The sequence below is a fragment of the Pteropus alecto genome, unplaced genomic scaffold, assembly GCF_000325575.1.
Source record: "Pteropus alecto unplaced genomic scaffold, ASM32557v1 scaffold7, whole genome shotgun sequence".
Taxonomy (NCBI): Eukaryota; Metazoa; Chordata; class Mammalia; order Chiroptera; family Pteropodidae; genus Pteropus; species Pteropus alecto.
Window position 1 is genome coordinate 62,225,927 of NW_006494614.1, and position 10,146 is coordinate 62,236,072.

Genomic DNA, 10,146 nt, shown 5'->3' on the forward strand with positions numbered 1-10,146 from the left:
CACCAGGCCCTGCCCACCAGGCCCCGCCCCCTAGCCCAGGGCCTCGGCGCACGTGCAGGTTCCTGACCTCTTCTTACCCACCCTGTAGGACCTCCCGGGCCCGCGTGGTACTGAGAGGGTGGAGCGATGGCCCCGCGCCTTCCTCACCAGCTCTCTTGTCTCCCCAGCCCTACGTCCGCGGTGGCCCTGAACGCATAATCGGGGACCCCGCCGCCCGTGTGGGCCCGAACGCAACCCTGGCTGAGAGTAGGCTTTGTAGCGGGGCCGGCCGGGAGCTACAGCGCTGGAAAGGGTGACTTTGGGGCGGCCTCAGAGAAGGCCTGTCTGCCACCTGGTGGGCCTAAGACCCAGTGGACGCGGGCTTCAGTCCCAGATGGGCTGAGGTGGTAGGGTCCCCACAGTCTGCTCATCCGGGGAGCTGGGAGGTATGAAGAGGATCAAAACGGCCCCTCTTGGGTGATCCAGCTGGGGCCCGGGGTACTGAATCAAAGGGCTTAGTGAGCCCGAGCTCAGAGAAGGGGAAGCGCCTTAGCCACATTCTGAGCTCATTCCTGGGCTCAGAAATTCCTGTTTTATCCCAAGGGAAAACTTGCTAGAGCTACATTCAAGGAAGCAGTGAAACAGGCTTTGAGAAACCAGGAATTTGCATAAGCTAAGTTAAATTGACAAAACGGGGGATTTCCTGAAAGAGCACCCTGAGAATCCCAGCCTTCAAATCTAGCTTGGGAATTCAAAGGCAGCTGCAGGTGAAGGGGCTTTAACCTCTTATTCTTGAAGAACATGAAAGGTGCCTGAGGTAAGAAGGGTGGCCAGGTAGCTAGAGATAGTGGTCAGAAATAAGAGAGGGAGTGCAGGATGACCAGTTACCCCAGGCCTGGAAACAAGAAAGAATCCAAAATACTTGCTGATTAAACTGATATGTGAACATGGAAAAAACGTAAAAGAGTCTTGCCTTGGGGAGTATAGCCAAGGCATGTCATTCTGGACCTTCTGCACTCCGCACCACCACCACCACCCCGCTCCCTGCCCGGCCATAGAACCCCTCACCCCCACCCACTAGCATGCCAGGCTTTCTTCTGCAATGTTAGAACGGATTGAAATAATTGGCAGCCAGGTCACACAACAGAAATACTAACTTGCAAAATGTCTTAATTAGTGGTTTGGGGTAATAGCAAATCACTCCATTGTTGTTCTTCCCAGTGTCCTTTTGGAGGGTGCTACTTTGCAGGAGACTGGACTGCAATGACCAAGCAAACTTACAGAGCTCTTATTGGGTATGAGGGACTATGCCGAGCCCTTGGAGTGCAAATTCTTATTTAAGAGAGCAGGTGCTATTATTGTAGGAGTGAAAAACTTCCCAATAAATCAGTCACAGGGAAGTGATATCTTCCGGCACCAGCTCCCAGGTAAGCACTGACAGCCACCAGGATGCAGATAACAAAATTGCCTGCTAGGCCCTGTTTGATCTAAGAGTTCCCCAGAAACATTTGTCTTTGTGTAAGACGTTTACAGCCAACATTTGATTTCTGTAATCTGCCTGCTTGCTTGTTCAGAAGACCACCAAGATATGGTCTTAAGCTTTATAAGCTGCCTCCTCTGGAAGCTCGGGGCTGATCTCCTCTGACCCTGCGTGGTAGAGAGTCAGTCGCCGGCTGGCTAATAAAGGCTCACAATTCATCTCAATTGGCTCCGTGGGTCTTAGAATTGATCGCGCCACAACAATTATTAGAGCCGTTTTGCAGATAAGGAAACTGAGGCTAAGCAGAGTGATGTAACTTTCACCAGTAAGTGAACTGAAACCACATCCTGAATGACGACCCCTGAACCTATGTGTACTTTTAGTCATTCTCCCATCCTTCTTCCTGTGGTTTATTCACCTCTAGAGTGTTAAGTTTCTGTCATTTATAGCAGTTAAGACTTGACAATCTCAGGACAGATTTCAGTTTTGCAAGGAAGGGGATCATTTGGCAAAGCTCTAAGGTGAGGTCCCAAACACTTTGGCCTGGATTCATGCAGCCAACACCTACAGGATGTGTTCCTTGCGCTGGCCACGACCCTGGGCTCCAGGCACCTGACAGGGAACGGCACCTCCAGCAACAGGGAGAGATGATCAATATCGCACATGGAAGTGTAAAATTACAGCCACGATCAGCCAAGGACCCAGAGAGCTGGTCAGAAGGAACCAGGCCGGTCCAATCCTGCTTTCCAGGAGTGAGAATTAACAAGGGAGGAGGAAAGAATGCACGCGCACATGGAATGTAGGTGTCTCCCACGCAGGGTTCTTGAGAAGCTGTAGGAGACCTTAATGGCTGGAAGGGCAGCAACATCCCAGGAGTGTTTTCAAGATCCCGCGGGATCCCGAGATCCCACTGTTGTGCCACTAATGTCGGTTAGTATTCATATAAAGTCCTAGATTTCCTCTTGCACATTTGTTTTGTTTGTATATATCTGGTTTCCCTGATGCAAATTGAATAGTCCCTGAAATGCTTTACCTGAAATCTGACTTATCTTAGCAAAGAGTGCCATCTACTGGTAGAATCATTAAGGAGCTTTTTGTTCTTAAACGTTCAAATCAACCGCTCACTCAACAGTGGTCTTTCAAGAGCTAGCTAGTAATTCATTAAAAGTTGTGCCATTTATTCTCACCAGGGCTGGTGCAGAGAATATCGCAAACAGTTCTGTAGTGGGGAGTTTGGGAGTTTCTGTCAAGAGCCTAAAAACTGTCTGTCCTATCTGGCCAGTAATTCCACTTCTAGGAATTTCTCTAAGAAAATAAGGAATATGCTGTGGTTTTGGCTACATGGTTATTTATTATAGCTTATAATAGCCAATGTTGGAAATAAACCAAATGTCCAACAGATTGGCTTTGGTGAAAGTTGTTATATCCACATGGTAGAATACAGTATAATCATTAAAAATCAAAGTGCGAAAGAATCTTTTCTGGAAAAACATGTTCATGATATATCATGAACAAAATAATAGGGTATAATATTCTAAGTTCCCGTTTGGAGGATTCTTGGGGCGCTGTGGTGGAGCTGGGACTCCATGTCCATTTTTTGAGATATGGGAAACTACCATTTTGGAAGAAAAGGCAGTTCATCTTGCTCAGGTGAAGGCGTAACTTGGCTTCGAGGCCACTGCCTCTTCTGGGGGAGAATGTACCCTCTTGGAACAGGGAGGATTGGCCTCGTATAAGATGAACCGCCCTGGAGGAAAATGCACATGGAGCTTCAGCCTGGCAGAGCTGCATCTCTTGTAGGAGTTGTAGGTTATAACCCCTTTTAGTAAGCCTTTTTTCCTGTTTGGCGTCTCAGAGGCTGTAAGGCCATCTTTGGCTCTCCAGCTGCCGGAAGACAGGTTGGACATCAGGCCAATATAATAGCTGCCCTTCAAGCTTTTTCTGTCCACTTTCTGAACTCTCATCTGTAATCTCCAAACCTTCAGTGATTTTCAGATCCTGATGACAAAATGTGGGCTGTAGAAAACTGAGAGAGAGAAAATGGTGAAGTCAGTCAAAAGGTACAAACTCCCAGTTACAAAATTCATAAGTCCTGGGAATAACTGTTAACAATACTGCAGTGTGTATTTGAAAGTTGTTAAAAGAGTATGTTTTATTTCATTTCATTTCGTTTCGTTTTATTTTCCTACAGCACCCGGTATTACCAAGTGGTCTCCCATCCAAGCACTAACCAGGCCCAACCTTGCTTAACTTCTGAGATCAGATGGGATTGGGCGCGTTCAGGGCAGCATGGCCGTAGATAAGAGGGCATATTTTAAAAGTTCTCGTCGCAAGAAAAAATTGGTAACTATGCGAAGTGATGGATGTTAAGTAGACATCGTGGTGATTATTTTGTAATGTATACAAATATCAAATCCTTATGTTGTACACGTTAAACTAATACAATATGTTAATTCGGTAGAGTAGGTAGACATGAGCTGGAGGAAAATGACATTAAGGGGTTAACGAGGCCCCAAGACAAGTCTAGCAGTAAAATGTATATAACAGGACACCTGATGGCTTCAGATGACTCCCTTGTTTTCCCATGGTCAGAAGCCAGATAGGAAGCAAGACACCTGGCACTTCTGACACCTCCCTTGTTCCCCCCATAGTTAGTTAACTACAGATAACAACTATATGTACTTACTCTGGGGGTACTCAACCAGTATGGGCAAAAGTAGTTAACTGAGCATATGCCTACCCTCAAAATCCCCACGGCAGAGGCGTAGGACTTCCCATCTACGGGCACACACCACACATGCCCAGGCCAGGAGTACGAGGTTCAGAGAAAGGCATGGGGAAGTCATATCATTCAAGATGGGAGGGACAGAAGGAGAATAAAGAAACCGGATGGCCCATATAAACCCCGATCCTCAACTTCCCAGGGCCCTCCCTCATTCCTCTGTTGATGTGCCCACTTGGATTTCTCCCAAGTGTACTCTGCCTAATAAATCACTTCTACTTGCTACTCTTTGCCTGCTGTTTCTCTTCTCTGAGCATCGGACCTCCATCCAAATCTTTCATGGGGGATCCAAGGACGGAGCCCTGGACTGTATACAACACAGACATCTAAGCACCGGTAACAAACTATATATCTCAATAAAACTGGGGGGCGGGTGGTAAAGGAAATGGGGAGGGGGATTCCATGTCAGCAGTATAAACCTGTGGGCTTGGAGTCAGAATTCCTGAGTTCTCACCTGGGCCCCGCTGCACACCAGCTGCAGGGACTTGAGCAAACCCTACCCCTCCCTAGGCCTCGGTTCTGCATGCTATAAAGTGAGAATAGTAGCACCTACTACAAATGAACTAATAAGTGTAAAGCACTTAGAACAGCATCTATCACAAAAGAAGGACTTAATAAATAGTAGCCACTGATGATCATAACAGTGTCTATAAAATGGCTGCAAAATTGGTTAAATATATCCCAAAATGGTAATAGCAGCTGTCTCCAGGGGGAGGTGGGTTACATACGGCAGGTCCTCCAATAACATTGTTTCGTTACAACATCCATGAGATGCTGTAGGAACTTTAACTCTTGTTTATCTCAATTAGCTTACAGTGAAGTGGGTTTTGCTTCAAGTCACAGAACCTATCTACTACGTTAAGTGAGGACTTACTGTATGACTTTTTTCATTTTTATATTTCCCTGTTGTTTCTAAAATTTCTAAGAGTATATGCTCCCTTTACATTGTTAATCCGAAAGAATTTACCCACAGGACACATGGGCCGCTTCGTGGTTCTGCCTCCCTTTCCATCCGAGCTGGACATTACTCTCCTCACCCTGGTTTGTGTCTCTTCCTTGGGGAAAGTAGAATTCTATGTAAAGTCTCCCTTTGGACTGCAGTTTGTAGGGAGGGGCAGAGTCTGATGTTTTTGGCTTTGGGAAAGAAAGAGTTTGGCCCCCTTGCCCAGGGTGAGTTGAATGGCCTTGAAATTTTTTTATCAGCAGAAGTGGATTAACTGGGTTTCACAAAAGTTCCCAAGGAAAGTCACGACCAGGTGTGTTTCACTTAAAGCAAGCCCATTGTTTCTATAGGTAAATAGAAGTTACAAGACACACATTTAGAGTGATTTTCTTCTTTGCAGACAGACCTTTTGCTCAGACAGTGGGATCGCTTTACCTTACAGAGTTTAAAAGACTTGCCTCCCACCCTGCACTGTACTTGTCAGCCTTGAAAATAAAATAGCTGGTTATTTTACCAACAACAACAACAAAAAAAATGTATTTGGGAGTAGCAATTCATGAATGCAATTCAGGCATACTGAGACGAACCACAGGCAAGTCCACAGAACAAAGGAGGGAAGCATTATTTAACAGAAAAAATGGGGAAGAAGGGAAGGGTGGGTATGAGCAAAGTCCATTGGAGGAGAGCAAGAGTTCAGGGTGGCGGTGGCTTCTCATTGGCTGAGTGTGATGGTTTCCCATTGGCTGGGCTGTTGCTGGGATAGGAGAAAAATCTTCCTACCTCTTGCCAGGGTATGTGAAGTAAACTTCTTGTCCCAGTTTGTAAATTGAGCTGCAATAGAAGCTACATGCTTGAGAGCTCCCTCTTCAGAGGACCCCACTTTCAATGGCGTTTTCTTTATTTTTCCATACTCTTCGGTGACCCTGCTTTTACAGCTGACTCAGAATTGCACTTACTTTAATGCATGCAGAGTGGCTAGTGGCCTGGCTTTAGAAGGAAGCTCTAGCAGTGTGACTGTGTGTCAACCTATGCCTCAGTTTCCACGTCTGTACAATGGGAAGTAGTAGTACTCGTTTGAGGTTTAAATGAGATAAGGCAGATACAATATCTCACAGAGTGCCAAAGCAGAAAGTTTCACAGCTTGCCCAACTAGGTTAACATGTTACTATTCTGTCTCCTTTGAAGCAACCACAATAGAGCAGCAAGGTGGCAGAGAGTTGGAAAGGAAGGAACTTAGACAATTCTTTGCTTGCTTTTACAGTATGAGTTTTCTTGATGCTCAAGGTTGTGGATTTAATCACCCTGCAAAATTCAAGAGCGATGGCCCGAGTATTTATAGCCCTATCAGATCCCTGCTCTTCTTTTGAACTCATTCTTTTCCCCAGGAAAATGCGTACCTGATAAATCCTTCATTGATGTGGAAGCTCGCTGCCCTGCCCTGCTAGGTTTGTTCTCAGCCATATGGGAGAAATGTTTATGTTCTTTTCACATAGCAAGTGTCCTTTTTCTTCCTGGAAATTTGTTTTAAGAGGCTGTGCTTTTATTGTGCTCAGCTGTTTTTCCTGTCTGCATGCTTGCAAAGGTGGGACCGCCCTTAGCAATATCCGAAATTAGGTTCTATTTCGGAGCAGATGTGTGCGCATAGTGTGGGGGTCGGGAGTGAGTGTCCCCGGAATGTGCCACCCTGGCATTCAGATTATTTTGAACTGAAATCAGTTGAAGCTCAACAAATTCAAGAAGAGTTTTTTACTTCCCCTTTTTCTTAAAGAGAGTCAGAAAAACCAGCTTCAGAAAGGGAACCTTGGCGTGACCACCTGAAGCATTTTCATCCCAGCATTAGTTAAGCATATTTACTAGATGACTCTCTGTGTCTCATTGTTTTTGAATTGCCCAGCAAAAATTTACCTGTCGTGTGTGTTCAGCTCTTCTTCAAGTAGCTGTAAATCCCCCATTGTCACTTCTAAGACCCTGTTCCCTCTTTTTTCCATTGTTCAAACTGTCCCATATTCCCAATGGTTGTCCAAACTGTCATATATACCCAATGTCGCCTAGCTGTCTTTGGAACTTTCATGCTTATGTAAACCCCACCCCCACCCCATTCACACATATTAAAAATTTGATTTTCTCCTGTTAACCTGTTGTATGTTATATGAATTATTCGACTAGCCAGAAGAAACAAAGGGGCAAGTTTCCCTGGCTCCCAACAATTTGTCAAGCCGGCCAGGAGCATCACTGGCTGGAACACTGCTGGCTTTTGGAACTACTTGCCGCTGAGAGTATTGTTTTCATTTGCCTGACAACCTCTCTGGTCTCTTTCTGTGGAAGAGAAATGACTGTAGAAGTCAGAAATGATGAGAGTCCTTTTTCTCTCTTCTAAATTTAGATTGGCAGGAGAAGATATTTGCAAGCTAGCTTCTTGGGCTCAGGACCCTTGAGTTTTCTTTATTGATTTTTTTTCTCCCCAAAACGGTCTTACCTCCTCCCCCTGTGTCTATGTCTTTTGTATCATTTGTCATAAGAAGGAAATACCATCGGGATAGGATACAGGCATAGACTCCCTGTAAGCCAATTATCTGAGCCAGCCACATAGGCTGGGGAACGAAGTGGTTCTCTCCAGACCAGCATCTGTTCAAACTTTGCTGTAGGTCCCTCTATAAAAACTGAATGAGGTTTTCCTTCCATCTTATTTTATGTCCTAAGAGCTTGGCTTTGTGACCAGTGAAAATATTTTCTCTGGTCTCCACCATCTGGTAGGTGCACTTACAGGATGCACTTGGTGAGCAGTTGAATAGATTAGGTTTCAAAGTGTCTCTTTGTCCTGCTGTGCCAGATCTCAGGGAAGTTTGTCATAAGTGGCCCAAGACCATAAAGGGCCTTTGTCGTTATTTGTTAACGCTAAAAAAAAAAAAGAAAAAAAAAAAGAAAATCTCATTGCAGTAGTGTTACTGAACAGAGAGTTTATCCACCTGGAACTAGCAGAGCCAAATATTAAATACAGAGAACTGCAGTGGAGAAAGATTGGCTACTTTATTATGAATGGCGCCGCCCAGGAGAATGAGAAACTAATGATCAAAAGCCTAAACTCCCCAATGGCATATAGATTAACGATGATATAGAGCAAAATCACAAGACACCATGGGTTAAGGGGTTCGGGGTCACACTGAGAACTGATTGGTCGAAGGTGAAATAAGTAATAAATCATTTCTTCATCTTGAGGACAGTTCTAAAGTCAGTTCCAGTGTCCCTCTGTCTGGTTTCATGAGAAAGTAGCCAGGGGGTCATTCGACGTTAGGGCTCAGGAGCTGAAATGTAACTTAGGTCAGGATGTTATCTTTAGCCCACCAGAGCCCATTCCTTAAGCATCTATGGCAAAGATTCACTCTAAGCCCGGGAAGTTACCTCTGGGTCTTTCTATTAAAAGGCTTATCGTAACGAGTGGCTATTAGAATAAGTATCTTGACAAAGATCCTATGCATCAATGGCCAGAAGACGGATCTTTTGAGTTGGAGAAACTCCTATATTTAAACCAAATTTTTGAAAGTTCTCATAATAAGCCTTATTGGTATTTATGGGAATTTCAGATTGAAAAGAGAACACAAAGAAGCATAACGGCTAGTTTAAAAGATGCCCTTAATAAAATAAAATAACAGAAGTTACACTTAGAGCAAAAACTAAAGAATGAATATGACGTAAATTCTCCTCCTCCCACATATACTTCTCCTGTACCCCCACCTCCCTGTCTCTGAGCCTCCAGATCTTTTGAATCTCTGGGCCTCTGGTTTGTTTGTTTGTTTATATATTTGTTTGGGGAGGGGGTTCAAATTAAATACTTTATTAACATGATAGTTGCCTTTTTTCACTCTGGGAAAACAACCCCTACCCCAAAAAACCTAGTTTTGTCTCCTCGGAATTGGCAGATTTTAAGTCCTAAGAATCCTCCAACCTCCCTAGAAAACGCTTTAAACTCCCAGCTACCTGTTTTAACTTCCCTTCCTTTACAAGACTTACAGAGGGCATTAAGGCCTAACTTCCAAGTTAAAGGCATCTAGGTAATTTATATAAATGCTGAAAGTCAGAAAGCGAATTTAGTACAAGCAGCCAGGAAGCAGAAAGGCTCGTTTTGCTGTCGCCTTTGATTTCTCCTATTGTCCAGGACTAGATAAATAGTCCTTACGAGCTTCAGATAGTCATATGCAATTTCCCTTTTGGATGTATCCTGCTCCCCACCCTCCTTCCCCCACCACAAGAATACATGTCCCCTGGCTAGCAGCTGAACTTTTAAACTATAAAACCCTCTTACCCTCTCTCTCTGAAGATCCAGCAAAGTTCAGGGAGGAATTATAAAGATTAATAACTATTCATAACTCCACACACAAGTGATCTGGATTGGCTGCTAAAGGGAGTACGTCTGGCTGATCAGCATTTTGCAGTCTCTGCTTGTGACTTGATTAACATTTTTAATTCTCTTGCCTCCTCCCTACATTACCAGGATTATACAGTAGTTACCAGACAGGCTGAACAATCCCCTGGAGAACACCACCAGCCCCCTACCCGACACACACACACACACACACACACGTCATAGGGGGAACCGATGGCCAGATCTTCTCCCAAGCCCTCCTGTGAGTGAGCAGGAGATGGCTCAACTAGAAGCTGACATTCAAGGGTTAATAAAGCACTAATGGAGATCTTTCCTCCCAAAGTGAATTGATCTAAAATTGAATAATGTACTCAAAAAGAATGAGCGCATCCAAAAGCATTTGTGGAATGTTTGTAGAAACCTTTCAGAGACACACTGTATTAAACCCAGAAGCCCCAGAGCACAGGAATCTCTTCATTTCTGCTCTGGTGGGAAATCTCTTTACTGATTTTGAAAAGCAAAATCAAAGTACTGTTGTTTGGGACCGAGCAATCCTTAAACGTGTTGATTGAAGCCGTCACACAATTCTTCGCAAATAGTTT

At 44.5% G+C, this 10,146-nt stretch overlaps 1 long non-coding RNA gene and 1 pseudogene across 1 annotated transcript in view; both read right to left on the minus strand.

The window, feature by feature from the left end:
• Nucleotides 1–2,596: 2,596 nt before the first annotated feature.
• LOC112474593 overlaps nucleotides 2,597–10,146 on the minus strand; it is a 27,717-nt gene continuing 20,167 nt past the window's right edge. The window contains exon 3 of the long non-coding RNA XR_003044450.1: nucleotides 2,597–3,485. This is a non-coding gene — a long non-coding RNA (uncharacterized LOC112474593). The remainder of the gene's footprint in view (nucleotides 3,486–10,146) is intronic.
• LOC112474812 lies at nucleotides 3,642–3,760 on the minus strand (annotated as a pseudogene).